This window comes from Dipteris shenzhenensis, chromosome 9 (assembly GCF_047967505.1).
Source record: "Dipteris shenzhenensis isolate YYH24624 ecotype China chromosome 9, Dip_SZ_1.0, whole genome shotgun sequence".
NCBI lineage: Eukaryota > Viridiplantae > Streptophyta > Polypodiopsida > Gleicheniales > Dipteridaceae > Dipteris > Dipteris shenzhenensis.
In genome coordinates this window covers 32019307-32038213 of record NC_141604.1, presented here as the reverse complement: position 1 = coordinate 32038213, position 18907 = coordinate 32019307, and positions in this window count along the sequence as shown.

The window sequence follows — 18907 nt, the reverse complement described above, 5'->3', positions numbered from 1 at the left end:
AAAAACGACCATGCATAGCATATCCGATGGTGACATAATCGACCATGCATAGCATATCCGATGTGTATAATGCATAATCGACCATGCATAGCATATCCGATGGTGACAATAGTTTGCATGCATCTCAACCTAGTTGAAACGGACTTGTGTGCAAATTGGAGCCCCCATCCGATAAGTACTTGTTTGATTAACACGCTTAGGACCGTGTTTTTATATGGTTGTGCATGACACTAAGGCAAAAACGGTATTTTATGCTTGATCGACAATGCAAAGCATATTCGATGGGCACAATACTTTGCACACAGCTTCAACTAGGTGGAATTGACTTACATGCAAAGTGGCATTCCCATCACATAAGTACTTGATCGGATAACACACCTAGCAGCGTGTTTTTTTTACGAATGTGCATGACACGAGCAAAAATAGTATTTAATGCTCGATCGACCATGCAAAGCATATCTGATGGGCACAACACTTTTTGTACACCTCAACCTAGGTGGTATTGAAATGTTCTCAAAGAGGCACACCCATCCGATAAGTACTTGGTCAGATAACACACCTAAGGGCGTGTTTTTTTGCGGATGTGCATATCACTAGGGAAAAAATGGTGTATAATGCGTGATCGACCATGCAAAGCATATCCGATGGTGACAATACTTTGCACGCATCTCAACCTAGTTGAAACAAACTTGCGTGAAAAGTGGAGCCCCCATCCAATAAGTACTTGTTTGATTAACACACTTAGGACCGTGTTTTTTCATGGTTGTGCATGACACTAAGTCAAAAACGGTGTTTTATGCTTGATCGACAATGCAAAGCATATCCGATGGGCACAATACTTTGCACACACCCTCAACTAGGTGGAATTGACTTACATGCAAAGTGGCACACGCATCCCATTAGTGCTTGATAATTTGGATAACATACCTAGTAGGCTCATATTTTTTTACGGATGTGCATGACACTAGAGCAAAAATAGTATTTAATGCTCGATCGACCATGCAAAGGATAACTTGGCATGTCCATCTAATGAGTACTTGATCGGATAACTTCTCCCACCAATAAATTAAGTGCTAATTAAAAATTATAATAAATGAGTAGATTATTAAAAAGAGACTAATATTTATGTATAATTGTTGCTACTACAGCTTGCTTGCGAAGGACTCTCACAAAGGAGATGGCTATAGATTTTTTTCCAGGGATGGATGTGATTTTATGTAGCAAAAGAGAAGTATTTGCATTTGCTACAATCCATGATAGTGATCCCAATTCAGTTTGCCACTTTCGAAGACTTGGCGAAGATAAGGTGGCAGTTACTGTATCAAAGATTCTTAGCGCACATGTTGAGCTAAAGTATAAATGTGGAGATATGGAGACACTTGGAGATGTTATGCCCTATAATACATCCAACAAATCATTTATAGCATGAGACAAAGATGAGACTTATGCAACAGACATTATCAAGAATACAAAGTGCACCACCTTGGATTTTACTATAGGGAACATTTTACAAATGAGATCATTTGCAAATAAGACTGTAGCAGAAGGTGAAGTATTGGGATTTGAACAAGTGGAGCAATGGTCATTTGCACAGATGAGGATTCTAAAAGTCACTGATGATGGTATGGTTGATAACATAACATCCTTATGTAATCCCTACTATGAGGTAGGCAAGAATATGAGATGGAGCATGCAATTTTTAAACATGAGAAAGAGCCACGTGGTTTTCAATGATAAAGACAACGTATACTACAATATCAAAGGACTTAAAAAGCGTGCCCATGTGCCAGGCTCTATCACTTCAAATGTGGATGATTTCAATATACTCAATTATAGAAGTGACATCTTCTCTGGAGTGGATGAGTTCATTGGTTCTGAGAAAAAAAATGATTTTAGAAGCGAAGCCTTATCTGGGGTGGATGAATTCTTGCACAGTGAGAAGGGCAAAGGTTTCAATAGCGATGTCTTGTCAAGTGTGGATGAGTTCATGCATATTAACAAACCTGGTGTCAATCAAGCTTGTGGATTTGTGAAAGCCATGCAAGATGTCCCAATGAGTGATGTTCTCTCAGGAGTGGAAGAGTTTCAAGGTTCTCAATACTCTCATAGAATATTGAATTCATTGAATGGTCCTAAGAGTATGTTAAAAACGAGGATGAGATCAACAGAGGATTATTCAATATTTAACTTTGATTGTGATATGGACAAGGATGCAACGACCAATCATGGATGCTTGGTTACAAACAAATGTGAGGAGAAGAAGTGCATAAATACAGATAACAACGTGCACGAGGAACGAAAACGGTCATACATATGCATGAAGAGAAAGCGAATCCAAGAAGATCCACAAAAGCAACCAAAGAGGAAGAGAGTAATGAAGGAGGAGAACATGTTAAATGCATTGGGATATCTATGTTGCAAGCGAAGATGTATGTGCTTCATTGGTCTTGCAGACATCAGGGAATGTAGAGGACACTTGTGGCAAAGAAGAGGAAGCGAAAGAAATGAATATCTTCTCACAAGTCTCTCTTGCTTTCTTCAGAATGGCAATAAAAGGCTAAGTTCAAGACAAAAGGTAAAACCTCTCATAAATGGAAAAAGGATTTGCAATAAGCTATATTGCAATATTACTGGATTATCCCATGGTACATATTGGGATTTAGTCACCAAGGCAAAGGGTGGCAACAAATTTAGCATTCATGGTAATAGAGGAAGGTCCAAATCAAGAATCTCAACTGTCAGGGCAGCAGCAATTTTGCAAGACTTCATACATGAAAATGCTTTACCTCAACCCCATATATCTACCAAACTCCCTAACGGTGACGCGATCACTGAAATGCACCTTCCAATGGGCTTGACAAAGCTCGAAGTATTTGACTCTATTGCAGAACAGCAAAGGCAAAGAGGGGATGCCGTAGCTTCTTCTCATACTTTGTATACTCTTTGGAAGAAGAACTTTGGATATGTTAAAATCCCAAGGAGGCAAAAAAGAGTCAAAGTGCAATGTCTGTGATGATTGAAAGCGAGCGATTGAGAGTGCAACATGTCCAAATCAAAGGGAATTATACAAAAAGCCCGAAAATCTCATCATGACCTTATTCGACATTCCAGACAAAAATATGCATTTTGGAAGGAGCAAGCTATTTTGCATCCTGATGACTACATGTGCCTTATTGTAGATGGCATGGATCAAAATACAACAACATTGCCTTGTTTTGTTGCCACTCCACCTAAATTACAAGGAAAGCACTTTCTAAAGACACATCTATGTGGAGTGTTAGTGCATGGAATTAAGTTCTTTGCAGATATTTGGATTGATTCCTTGCATCTACATGATAGCAATCAAGTTGTAACATCTATTATGAAGGTAATTTGCAATGTATATGCAGAAAAAGGTCGCCTACCATCGACTTTGAGAATACAAGCTGATAATTGCTGGCGAGAAAATAAGAATGTACTCATGTTTGCATTCTGCTCCATGCTAGTTGCTCATCGAATCTTCAATGAGGTCGAATGTGGATTTTTGTATGTTGGGCATACACATGAGGATATCGATCAGGTTTTTAGCAAAGTCTCAAGGGAGCTTAAATGCAAGGATGTGGAGACAATAGATGACTTGGTAAGAAGATGTGGCAGGCAAGTTGGTGGTCGTAAGGAAATTACAGTATGTGAGAGGCTCGAAAGAATGTATGATTGGAAGAGCTTCATTCTACCTTTCATACAAACGGGTGGTGATGCATTGACAGGTCATACCAATCCACACTACTTTCATTTTTTTTTTAAAGATGAAAAACCCGTAATGCAATGGCAACAGTATTCTCATGATACAAAATGGGAACCTAAAGAACCTTACAGTCTCTTAACTTCAATTCCCAGCAAGGAAAGGTATCCAACATGGGCTCCTATACAAGAATTTAATGAGAGTTCTAATTGTGAAATAGAAGGATTAAAAGCATTTATTACATACAAAGAGGAAATGCTCCGGAGATATCCTGATTCGAAGCCTACTTGGAGAGAACACACTACCACTGTAATTAACAAGACACGAAATTTAATAAAGGACCTTGAGAGAATGCGAGGCTCAAAGGATGTCAAGGAAGAATGCAATATGTTTTGGCCAAATGTTCATAACGATTTGCGCCCAGCTCCAGTCTTTGAAAATGAATTTGTATCATTACTCCCACATCCATATTGTGGACCGAAGAAGAGAGAGTTTATGCCACAAGTAGATATAGAGGTCGATTGTTTTGTTGTGGTTCGGCCATCGGATGATGAATATGAGAATGTGAAGTTTTGGGTTGCAAAAGTAGTTGATGTGCAAAGAGATGACCAAGGGAGAGCTACAACATTTACAGCGGTATGGTATGAGCCAAAGGGCAGGAAGGAGAATATGGATAACAGCACATTATATACTAATTGTATAATGAAGGAGTGGGTCCCAAATGATGAAGCGGTCTCTTAAGTTTCGACAGAGACAATCATAGTGTCTTGGCATTCAAGGGCAAAGAAATCAAAGAAGCGCATGGGATATGAGGTAGAAGGAAAAATAAAAATACCACAGCAAACTATTTTGCATATACACGAATTTTTAAGGATGCTCGCCATGGAGGAAGTAGAAGGAGACAGTGCAAATGAAGAATGTCCATGATTAAAGCTTTGTATTGAAGTCCATTGAAGGATTTTATTTGGGTACTAGGCAAGGAGCCAATCCAAGACAATTATAATCAGAGTCATCACCTCCTATGTCAAATGAGAGTAAAAATATGCACTAGATGTCACCCAAGGGTCAAGGCTTGCCAAGACAATAGGGAGTTAATGCAGATGGCGCCTGGCAAGGGACTATCACATTGAGCAATAAGACAATGGGGAGTCAATGCACCCAAGGGGCAAGGCTTGGCAAGATAACTTGTGGGAGTTAATGCAGATGGCACCTGTATTTTGCACTAGATGTCACCCAAGGATCAAGGCTTGGCAAGACAATAGGGAGTTAATGCAGATGGCACCTGGCAAGGGACTATCTCATTGAGCAATAAGACAATGGGGAGTCAATGCACCCAAGGGGCAAGGCTTGGCAAGACAAGTGGGAGTCAAATTATGCAGATGGCACCTGGCAAGGGACTGTCGTGACATTGAGCAACAAGGAAAAATATTAAAAATAATTAAATTAACAAATAACTTAGATATAGCTAGAATTTCTAATATAGGATTATTTCAAATTCTTGCATGTTGGTGCAAAAGTATAGATTGAAAAAACAATATTTTTATGTGAATATGATAGTGTCACAAAGTGAACTTTTGATTTGGGAAGGAAAAACGTCAAGGAAAAATATGAAAAATAATTAAATTAACAAATAAATTAGATATAGCTAGAATTTCTAATATAGGATTATTTCAAATTCTTGCATGTTGGTGCAAAAGTATAGATTGAAAAAACAATATTTTTATGTGAATATGATAGTGCCACAAAGTGAACTTTTGATTTGGGAAGAATATTTTCAGAAAGTAAAATTTTGATTTGGGAAGGATATTTTCACAAAGTAAAGTTTTCATTTGGGAAGGATTTTTGGGCTTCGTCCAAAAAAAAAAAAAGTCCAAAATTAATGAAATAGGTGTTATGGTAAGGTTCTGTCTTCTTCTTTTACTTAAGTGTGGTCCTCTACTTACTATGCATTCTTATGTCTTACAGCATATCATCTACAACCACCTTTGTCAAAAAGTATGGATGCCCAGAAATTTGGTCTACCCAAGGCATGGAGAAGTCTCACTACATGGCACGTAATGCATTTTTCAGACACACACAACACTATGGAGGGAGTCAAAAGGCAAATAGTCTGAAGGAAGTCTTCCAATGGTTTTACCGAGGCATACTACAAAGGTTGCATGCTAAAAGAAAAGTTGCTAGCTCCAAAGTCAAGCTTGCTTTTCTTCTAGCCCAAAAGCAAAGACAAAGACAAACTCTAGACAATTCAATGGCAGTAGAGAGACATAGACAATGGAGGGAATCGAAGATATTTAGAAACCATAAATGGACAAGTAAACATGAATAGGAATTTGTAACTTATTGGTGTTATGTCCACATGTTTTCAAACTCAATCAATAGAATTTTTTTTTGTGGAATAAGTGACTCTTGGTGTTATGCCTATATGATTTGAGACTCCATCAATTGTATTTCTTTTGTGAAACATGTGATCTAAATGTAATACAATTTGTTCACAATTTCAATATATTGTTTGTTTAATATTTAATGACACCACTCTATCTAAATGTACAAATCATTTCATCTTCAACTTATTGTTCATTTATACAAGATCATACCAAACATCAAAGACTTTATACAAATCAGTTCAACTTCAATATAATGTTTGTGCTATATTTGATGACTAAATCCTATTTTTCGCAGGGCCTGCCGATTGGAACTCTCTTTTTGATCTTGATTGGAGTCTTTTTCTTCCTTATTGGCTTGATGTCGACTGTCTGTTTATGAGATGTTTATCAATGCTTGCCTCTGTTGCTTGTCTAGGAGGGGTATTCTTTTCTTCAGTTGTCTCCACGTGTTCTTCTTCTTGGATTGTGTCGCCTGATGCAATCATGGGTGGCTCTCGAAACCTTATGAGCTTGTGTTTTCCATAGCCCTCTAGACATTTGGGCTCCTTAACACCACATGCTAATGCATAAGAAGTGTAAGACAAAAAGTAAGAGACCCTAGAGGCCTGCTTATTCACATAATCTCCAAATATATCTATGGCAGACAACCTCTCTATCAAAATGATCTTTTCCTTTTTCCATGAAAGATCATGTCCACCTAAAACCCTGGACAAACATTTTAAGAAGTAAACAATGGCTTCTCCATTGTTGCTCAACTGCCTATGGTAAATCAAGATCTTAGCACTACCTAGATCATGAATATAATGAGCTAGGCTTGACAGTTTGCGAAACCCAGCCGGCCTGCTTCCACTTGATCTCTGGAGGAATGTGTCATCCTCAATTTGTAGCTGCCACATATCAAAAGATTGGAGTGAGACAATACACAACCTACAAAACATTTAAGTAGAAGACAAAGTATTTGATTTGAAGTAACAAGATCGTACCTTCTCATTTTCATCAGCAACAAGCAGTTCATCTTTCCAAAGATTTATTCCTCTCCCCTCCAGTCCAGCCTCTTCTTTAAGCTTTTTCGTGTATAGTGCTGAGAGATTCATAGCTTCCTCTGTGAGCTGGAAGGTAGCTTCACCTGGCTCTTGGAACTTTTTAGCCTCTTTGAAACAAATAGTAAGGGCCTCTGCAGGATCAAAAATTGTTTCCAAAGCCAGTAGTGAATGGTCATCCTCTATGCCAACCTCCTTGTCAAGCCTTGAAGCCTGGGCAATAAGGGAAATGGCATAGTCCTCCCTCAAATTGAACATACACTCTATATCATGGAGGAAAACATAATCTTTTCCACCAATCAAGACACCTGGAAGCATGGGCACTGCATAGTTGCTCCTCTAAACATCAAAATCTTCAACTGGCTGTGCTCCCCTAAGAGTTTTTGTCCTTAGTTGAACAAGGTCAAGAGCAGCCACTTGCAACCCCTCATCCTGGAGGTTGATATCTTCTTCTTGCTCTGCCATTTCTGTTACCAAAGGAACATCCTCTTTTTCCTCTACTTCAGATGTGTCTTCTTCTTTAGCCTCCTACCCTTGTTCATCCAGAGAGTCCTGACTGAAGACAATGTACATAAGGAATGCCATGGTTTCCTCAAGCACTCTGCACTTTCTGGTGTGCAAGTTACAGTTGAATTTATATTGATCAGGCAAGCTGTCAAATCTTCTATTCACATGGTACCTCAGCCTGTCAATGGAGACAATATGATTTATATGCACAAAAACCTTTTCACCTTCCACAATTCTTCTTGCCTCTGTCAGTTGTTTGAAGGTATCCCAATGGTCTGAAAGAAAATCTTTGTGATGCTCCAGTACAGAGCTCATTGTGAACTCCATGTTGAAAATACTGTGGTATATGTGGAAGCTCCTCTGAGCCTTGCATTTGTGAAGAAACTCAAATAGGAGCAAATCTGGAGACTTGTCCTCTTCTGGTTCCTTTTGTTTTGAGATGGAAGACTCAGCATTTTGCTCCAGTCTCTTCCTTTTTCCTGTTCCAAAATTTATATACATTGAATTCTATATGCTGACATATGCAATCAGGGAATGCATAGGATATCACCAGATAATTCCCTTCATGAGCTCTCATGACTCACCTGGTGATTGCTATGGTCTAAAAATAGCAGCAGAAAAGTCCAGCTTCCTCTTGAAAGGAGGGGCCTGGGAGTCAACTGCTCCAAAGCAAAAACATTTCTCATCATCAAGGAAGAATTCCACAGGGACAAAGATAGCAAAACAATGAGGTAGAAGTGAGAACCAAAAGAGACATAGGAATTTGCAGGAAAACGCGATGTAGTCCACCATTTGGAAAATATAAAGCACTCTCCTCGCATTTTGTTGTAAATTCTCCAGTTCTGTTGATATCCATGTCAAATTAAACACTAGGTTCATCTCATTGATTCCTGGATAGTATGAGTTGATATGCAAGAGAAAGGCTGGAGCTGAGTGAAGCTTTTCATGAGGAATGTGTCAACAACAGGAATTTGCAGCAAAATGCGATATGGGCTATCTAGAGATGGATAAAGCACTCTCCTCGCATTTTGTTGCAAACTTCTAGGTTCTATTCATATCCATCTCTAATCAAATTCTTGGGTGATCTACCACATTCTTGGACAGTATAAATTGAATATGTAACAAGAAGGGTGGAGTTGAGTGAAGACATTTGGACATCAAGAATCCAATGGATGGAAGAAATATATGTCAAAAAACATTGAAAAGAATCTAGAATTCTAACCTTTTTTTTCCTTTTCCATGTTGTTTGAGTTGCACTGGTGAATCTCCTGCTCTTTCCCAAACTTGAACTGCCTTGGTAACCTGGAGATCTGGTAGTGGTAGTAGTCTTCAAATAGGTTGCAGTTTGGATGGAGTGAGGCAGTCGATAGAGCGAGCGAGGAAAAGCGAGCGGGCGGGCCCAAGAAAGCGAGCGAGATTTTCCACAATTTCCTTATTGAGGTACTCAACATAGCTTTGTGGAAACCACTATTTGGGAAGATTCTCGAAAATAAAACTTATGTTACTATGTGTAACTATACCAATATTGCGAATTATAGTCTACCTTAACTTCCAATTGGAGCCATACTCACATTATGCAACAATAGTATGTGGGTTTGAAAGAAACCGAATTTCCACTCCAAAGCGGATTCCATTATTGATACATTCTTTTGCATCTGAAATGGGTCTTATTATCAGACTCCTTCAATAATCAAAACAAATGCGTTGCTTGATATGTTGAACTTAGTAATGTAAACATCACTTCACCCATATGTGGGGAAAAAAAACTGTCTGTAGACTTCATAGCATGGGATTGCATCAACACTTATGACATTCAAAATGGTTCTTCTTATTAAAAGTGTTATCAACCATGAAAGAAAATGTTTTAAAATAGTTCACCCGTATGTTGAAAAACCCAAGTGTCATTTATGACATTCAAAATTGTTCTTGCAACCATCCTGTAGTTCCTAGAGATTTCGCCCATACTTCCAACCCCTTCCCTTCAACCACTAAGAGGTATCTAATAGTTTTATAGAACACTTGAGATATCATCACCTCCTAATACAAAACCATTATTACTATTTGTAGAACACTTGAGATATCATCACCTCTTAATACAAGACCATTCTTACTATTTGTAGAACACTTGAGATATCATCACTCCTTCCCTTCAGCCACTAAGAGGTACCTAATACTTTTGTAGAACACTTGAACCATTCTTACTATTTGTAAAATCATCACCTTTTAATACAAAACCATTCTTACGGTTTGTATAACACTTGAGATATCATCACCTCTTAATATAAGACCATTCTTAGTATTTGTAGATCACTTTAGATATCATCGCCTCTTAATACAAGACCATTCTTACTATTTGAGAGATTAATGGATTAAAGGTTTGAAGCTCATAGGAGATGAAGGAAGAGAAAGTCAGTTTCAACATGAGGACAATAAAACTAATTTTAATATTTTGACTTATGTATTATACCTTTTTGAAGACTATGAATTTAAGTCAGTTTCAACATTAGGATGATAAAACTAATTAGAATATTTTGACTTATGTATTATATACTTTTGAAGACTATGAATTTTAATGAGGAGAGGCATGCACACTACTTAGTAAATACACTAGTACTACTACTAGCCTACGGCTATTAAGCCTAGTAGCACCAGTGTGATTTTGAGCCTTGTATCAGCCTTTTGATAATTTTCTTTCATCGTTAGTGCAATAGAAATTATTCCTTCTATCAGAATAATCTTGCCAAATTTATTCAAAGTGATGATTTTGTAGTCTACAGCCCCTATCCTCTGACTCTCAAAAATATATTAAATGTGAGCACCCATTTATCTTGTTTGATCAACCCTAGACTATGCTGCGATAGGACATTACTAGAACAAAAAAAATACGAATTGATATGGAGATGTTCGGTGTGAAATAACCAAATTAAGGATTTAATAAGAAAGAAAACAATCAGAATTAATAGGCTATTCAATGGCTCAAATCTGCATAGAAATTATAATGTGCCTCCCAAATCTTATGCATTCCAGCTCCTCATGTTTGACAAGAATGCAAACAATAATGAAATCACATTATCTTTAGTTTCAAAGTAAGCAAAGCACCAAAAATAAATACAAACGTATTGGATGAGGAATAAATAGGTATAGATATAGATAAACCTATATATATGCATTCATAGATACAATGATGATTAAAGTTGGATGGTCGTAATAATATTATGTGTACTATCATTGGGATTAGGACTACTATTGGTAGTATTGTATGTAGTAGTAGGAGAACTACCATTAAGGAACACTCAAATAAAATTACTAATGGTGGTGATAAAACTACCACTAGTAGTTTGGTAATTACCCCTAACATCTACAACAAATATTTGATGGGTAGCTAGTATTAGGTCAAAAGGCCCCAATTGTGCTATAATAATGGACCAAAAAAGGGAGTGCTATAGCATCACCTAAGGGTCACTTTTTATCCATGAAAGAAACAAGTCGGTGCAACCTAGGTCATATAGATCTAGGTCATGTGGAGTGGTTTGTGTCTCTTTCCTTGACAAAAAAGTTACACTACCTTTGATAGTAACTACAAAGATTGCTGCCATAGTGCCGTAGAGTAGCCCCTAGGTTGCACCATCATCCTTTTTTGCTTTTGAGCCATTAAGTTTGATCCACTGATTTTATGTAGAATTATTCTACTATATGTTCACATGTCCTTAATAGGATCTTGATATAATCCCTTCCATTGTAAGTACTTTTACTTTAAGTTTCACATATCCTTAACAAACCACTAGGCTTCAACACAGATTCATTCTTATGTTTCAAGCCTTAAACTCAAACACCCTTGTAAAAGGGATAATGTATTAAAGCTACATTCAATCCATCAAATGATTTGAATAATAGTTCTATTAAAAATTCATGTATCATCAATAGGATTTCATCCATTATATGTTCATTTGTCTTTAATAGTATGTCTAAAAATTCATGTATCTTCAATATTATTTCTCTCATGTGTTCCAATATCTTCAAAAGGATACCTTTATTTATGTCCAAACTTGAGCATTGATTTGTATTTATCAAACACAAATTCACTCCACCTATTCTTTAGAATGAATTTTTTTTGCCAAAAGTGGGCCAAATGTAAGGTCTTTCCACATATTCTCAAGAATGAAAATTTTGGCCTTACGTTGGCAAGTCTATGGAATGAGGGTAAGGCCAAAGTCTCTGGTACGGTGCATTAGGTCTTGATTAATTCTTCTTTAGGTTTGAATATTTAATGCATTAACTTCACAACTATTATTTATGCTTGAACTTGTAATGTATTAATTTCATGACTTAGGATTTTATGAAGTTATATCTAACATGTCCCAAATTTAATGGAAATTAATATCCTACATAACACAACAAAGTATCATCATATCCCTTCCCAAAATCAATGCTACCTAGCAACTCTCCTAGCATTTTCACTACCTTGCATTTGAGTTAGCTATGATGAAGAATGTTGCCTGCCTTTGGAACCTCTTACAGTTACTATTAGCATGATCTAATTTCATGTACCCCAAAACTTGAGACTTGGAGATTCCCATATCACATCAGCGGTAGCTATCTTGTCCACTCTCAATGCTAGTAAGAGCTAGGCCCCATAGACCAGTAAAAGAAGTCTTTTTGGAGGTTCAATTTTTTCCCTCCGTCTTTTGCAGGCCCCATGATGAAATAGGATATATTCATCACCCTACATTTAATGCAAGAATTGACACAACTTTTTTGGACCTGACTATGTAGTTACATCCCAAAATTGGTGCTAAAATTGCAGACTGGGAGATTCCCATATCACACCAATGGTAGCCGTCTTGTCCACTCTCAACTCTAGTAAGAGCCAGTCCCAATAGACTGGTAAAAGAAGTCTTTTTGGAGGTTCAATTTTTTGCCTCCGTCTTCTCCGGCCCCATAACGGAATAGGATATATTCACCACCCTACATTTAATGCAAGAATTGACAACCTTTTTTGGACATAACTATGCAGCTTACATCCCAAAATTGGTGCTAAAATTGCATATCAGGCATATCCATTTGCCAGGGGGTGTCCCTAGCGACCCCTTGGACTTGTTCTATTTGTCTAGTTGTGTCTCTCCACAAAAATCGGAGTGGGGCCTATTTTCCCTATCTAGTAAAACTATATGCATCAATATGTATGTATGTATGTATGTATGTATGTATGCATGCATGCATGCATGCATCCATGTATGCATATGTACACACACACACACAAATATGTATGTATGTATGTATGTATGTGTACTAAAACTACTAAAACTATATGCATCAAATAATGTTGTTGATCAATTTTTGGCATACCCCACCAAAATCAAGACCCCCACTGCAAAGAAAGGTAAGGAACACAAGTGCTTGTTCTTATGCTCATGAGACAACAAAATACATGACATAGCCAACCAATGGGGTCTTACTTTTGATGTTTATATGTATGTATGTATATATATATGTATGTACATACATACATACATATATATATATATGTGTGTGTGTGTGTATATATATACATATATATATATATATATGTGTATATATATATATATGTATATAAATGTATGTATGCATGTATGTATATATGTATGTATGTATGCATGTGTGTGTGTGTGTATGTATGTATGTATGTATGTATATATATATATATATATATGTATATGTATATGTATATGTTGATGCATATATGTATATATTGATGCATACAATTTTGATATATGGATAAAATGGACATGAAAACCATCTAAATTGGTTCTTGTCATTCGATTTGATATATGACATGATCGTATTTGGATTTGTAAGTCCAAAGATATGGGGTCCTACTTTTGAGGCATGAATGCCTAAAATAGGCAGCACGTTAACGCGCTACCTATTTCATGCATTTAGACCTCAAAAGTAGGACCCCATTGGCAACACAATGGGGTCCTAGTTTTGAGGCCTGAATGCATGAAAGACACAGCGCGTTAATGCGCTGCCTATTTTAGGCATTCAGGCCCTAAAAGTAGTACCCCGTATCTTTGGACTTGCATATCCAAATGGGGTCATGTCATATATCAAATCAAACGACAAGATCCAATTTAGATGATTTTCATGTCCATTTTCTCCATCAACTAAATCTATATTCATCAAATAATGTTGTTGATCAATTTTTGGCATACCCCCCCAAAATCAAGGCCCCCATTGCAAAGAAAGGTAAAGAACAAAAGAGCTTGTTCTTATGCTCATGAGACAACAAAATGCATGACATGGGAAACCAATGGGGTCTTACTTTTGATTCTTGTATGTATGTATGTATGTATATATATGCATGTACATACATACATATATATATATATATATACATTTATGTATATGTTGATGCATATATGTATATATTGATGTATACATTGATGCATACAATTTTGATATATGGAGAAAATGGACATGAAAATAATCTAAATTGGCTCTTGCCATTTGATTTGATATATGACATGACCCCATTTGGATTTGTAAGTCCAAAGATACCGGGTCCTACTTTTAGGGCCTGAATGCCTAAAATAGGCAGCGCGTTAACGCGCTGCCTATTTCTTGCATTTAGGACTCAAAAGTAGGACCCCATTGGCAACACAATGGGGTCCTACTTTTGAGGCCTAAATGCATGAAATAGGCAGCTTGTTAACGCGCTGCCTATTTTAGGCATTCAGGCCCTAAAAGTAGCACCCCGTATCTTTGGACTTGCATATCCAAATGGGGTCATGTCATATATCAAATCGAACGGCAAGATCCAATTTAGATGGTTTTCATGTCCATTTTCTCCATCAACTAAAACTATATTCATCAAATAATGTTGTTGATCAATTTTTGGCATACCCCCCCAAAATCAAGACCCCCATTGCAAAGAAAGGTAAAGAACACAAGTGCTTGTTCTTATGCTCATGAGACAACAAAATGCATGACATGAGAAGCCAATGGGGTCTTACTTTTGATGTTTGTATGTATGTATACATATGCATGTACATACATACATACATATATATATATATATATATATATGTATGTATGTATGTATATGTTGATGAATATATGTATATATTGATGCATACAATTTTGATATATGGAGAAAATGGACATGAAAATCATCTAAGTTGGTGCTTGCCATTTGATTTGATATATGACATGACCCCATTTGGATTTGTAAGTCCAAAGATACGGGGTCCTACTTTTAGGGCCTGAATGCCTGCAATAGGCAGTGTATTAATGCGCTGCCTATTTCATGCATTTAGGACTCAAAAGTAGGACCCCATTCGCAACACAATGGGGTCCTACTTTTGAGGCCTAAATGCATGAAATAGACAGCGCATTAATGCGCTGCCTATTTTAGGCATTCAGACCCTAAAAGTAGCACCCTGTATCTTTGGACTTGCATATCCGAATGGGGTCATGTCATATATCAAATCGAATGGCAAGATCCAATTTAGATGGTTTTCATGCCCATTGTCTCCATCAACTAAAACTATATTCATCAAATAATGTTGTTTATCAATTTTTGGCATATCCCCCCCAAAATCAAGACCCCCATTGCAAAGAAAGGTAAGGAACACAAGTGCTTGTTCTTATGCTCATGAGACAACAAATTGCATGAAATAGGCAACCAATGGGGTCCTAATTTTGTTGTATGTATGTAAGTATGTATATATGTATGTATATACATACATATATATCTATATGTGTATATATATATGTGTGTGTGTGTGTGTGTGTGTGTGTGTGTGTGTGTGTGTGTATGTATATATATATATATATATGTACATATATATGTATATGTATATGTTGATGCATATATGTATATATTGATGCATACAATTTTCATATATGGAGAAAATGGACATGAAAACCATCTAAATTGGCTCTTGTCATTCGATTTGATATATGACATGATCCCATTTGGTTTGTAAGTCCAAAGATATGGGATCCTACTTTTAGGGCCTGAATGCCTAAAATAGGCAGCGCGTTAACGTGCTACCTATTTCATGCATTTAGGCCTCAAAAGTAGGACCCCATTGGCAACACAATGGGGTCCTAGTTTTGAGGCCTAAATGCATGAAATAGACAACGCGTTAACGCCCAACCTATTTTAGGCATTTAGGCCCTAAAAGTAGTGCCCCGTATCTTTGGACCTGCATATCCAAATGGGGTCATGTCATATATCAAATCGAACGGCAAGAGCCAATTTAGATGGTTTTCATGTCCATTTTCTCCATCAACTAAAACTACATTCATCAAATAATGTTGTTGATCAATTCATGAAATAGACAGCGCGTTAACGTGCAACCTATTTTAGGCATTTAGGCCCTAAAAGTAGTGCCCTGTATCTTTGGACCTGCATATCCAAATGGGGTCATGTCATATATCAAATCGAACGGCAAGAGCCAATTTAGATGGTTTTCATGTCCATTTTCTCCATCAACTAAAACTATATTCATCAAATAATGTTGTTGATCAATTTTTGGCATACCCCCCCAAAATCAAGACCCCCATTGCAAAGAAAGGTAAAGAACACAAGTGCTTGTTCTTATGCTCATGAGACAACAAAATGCATGACATGGGAAACCAATGGGGTCTTACTTTTGATGTTTGTATGTATGTATGTATGTATATATATGCATGTACATACATACATACATACATACATACATACATACATACACACACACACACACACATATATATATATATATATATGTATGTATGTATGTATGTATGTATATGTTGATGCATATTTGTATATATTGATGCATACAATTTTGATATATGGAGAAAATGTACATGAAAATCATCTAAATTGGCTCTTGCCATTTGATTTGATATATGACATGACCCCATTTGGATTTGTAAGTCCAAAGATACGGGGTCCTACTTTTAGGGCCTGAATGCCTGAAATAGGCAGTGCGTTAACGCGCTGCCTATTTCATGCATTTAGGCCTCAAAAGTAGGACCCCATTGTGTTGCCAATGGGGTTCTACTTTTGAGGCCTAAATGCATGAAATAATTTTAGGCATTCAAACCCTAAAAGTAGCACCCTGTATCTTTGGACTTGCATATCCGAATGGGGTCATGTCATATATCAAATTGAATGGCAAGATCCAATTTAGATGGTTTTCATGTCCATTTTCTCCATCAACTAAAACTATATTCATGAAATAATGTTGTTTATCAATTTTTGGCATACCCCCCCCAAAATCAAGACCCCCATTTTGCTGTATGTATGTAAGTATGTATATATGTATGTATATACATACATATATATCTATATGTGTATATATAAATATATGTGTGTGTGTGTGTGTGTGTGTATACACACACACATGTATGTATGTATAAATATATATATATATATATACATACATACATATGTATATATTGATGCATATATTGATACATATCTTGATGTATATATTTATGCATACAGTTTTGATTGATGGAGAAAATAGGCATGAAAACCATCTAAATTGACTCTTGCCGTTCGATTTGATATAGGACATGATCCCATTGGGTTTTGTAAGTCCAAAGATACAGGGTCCTACTTTTAGGACCTGAATTCCTGAAATAGGTAGCTTGTCAATGTGCTGCCTATTTCATGCATTTAGGCCTCAAAAGTAGAACCTCATTTGGTCCTACATGGGGTCCTACTTTGGAGGCTTAAATGTATGAAATAGGCACCACATTGTTGCGCTGCCTATTTTAGGCATTCAAGCCCTAAAAGTAAGACCCCATATCTTTGGAATTACAAATCCAAATGGGGTCATGTCATACATCAAATCAAATGGCAAGAGCCAATTTAGATGTTTTCATGCCTATTTTATCGATTTAATAAATCTATATGCATCAAATAATGTTGTTTATCAATTTTTGGCATACACCCCCAAAATCAAGACCCCCATTGGAAAGAAAGATTAGAAACACAAGTGCTTGTTCTTATGTTCAGGAGACATTAAAAAAGAGGCCTAGTAGCCCAAAAATGGTAGCGCATCAATGCGCTATCATTTTTGGGTTGCTAGGTCTCTTTTTTGTTGTCTCACGAGCATACATATGGAGGTTATTATACAATATAACTAAGAAGTAGTATTGAAGTAGTTCTACAATTTGGATGCATTAAGAGCATTCATATAGCAAGGAAGAATATAATAATTAAATACATTTTTTTTCAATACATATTGCTAGTGAGACTACCAAAAAGAGGCTCTACCCCTCATGATGTCTCTGGATACAGAATATGAGATTGCTTGATGCTTGGATTGTAGCTGGAAACATTGCGTGGGCAAAGCCACTATATGCCTCAAGTGTTGGAAATTGATGTATGGCTCAAGTGCTAGAATGTGCAAATCATGGCCAAAATCAAGACCCCTTAGAGATTCCATGAGGGCTATCCTTTTACTACTACCCACGTCACCTTTAGTCGAGGGCAGAACCATTCGTCATCATAGGCAGCAGGTTCATGGGACCCCATCCCATGATCTAAGGCATTATTCAAAGACAAAGTATTTCTGACCATTCCCAAATTGAGTTTGCCAATTCCTAATCTGATTGATTTCATTTACTGGACTTGCAATGCTTGCAAAGCCCTTGCTTAAGCTTGAACGAGCCTCTTGATTTTGGGGGTATAATGGTCAAAAATGGCTTAACACGCCCAAAATCAAGAGGCTCCTTCAAGCTTAAGCAAGGGCTTTGCAGGTCTTGTTTTTGGGCGGCAAAAGCACGAAAAATGATAGTGCATTAAGGTGTTGCCATTCTTATGCTTCCCCCCTCCAAAAACAAGACCCCCAAGCTATTCATTGGAGACAGCAAAATGAGGAGAAGGATGATTTGAGGAGTAGAGGAGCTGGCCAATGAGGGGAGGGACAACCTTGGAATTGCTAGCAACAAGCATGATGCAAGGAGGTGAGAAGGCAAAGAAGCAAGGAGGCGAGGAAGTGAGGAAGCAAGGAGATGAGGAGCCAAGAGGAAGTCTTGAAGGGCAACAAGAGGGTGGAGGTGGCTGAAAGAGTAAGCGAGATTGCTTGTAGGAAATGCTTGGATTAATGCTACAAATGCCATTTTTTTGTGTGTGTTTTGCAGCATGAAATTTTTATGGCATTTTTCTTTTAAAAAATACAACATTGTTGTGATTAATTGCGCTACAAACAACTCAAGCCGTAAAGCACCATGGATTAGTACAACAATATACATCACAAATGGATGCATAC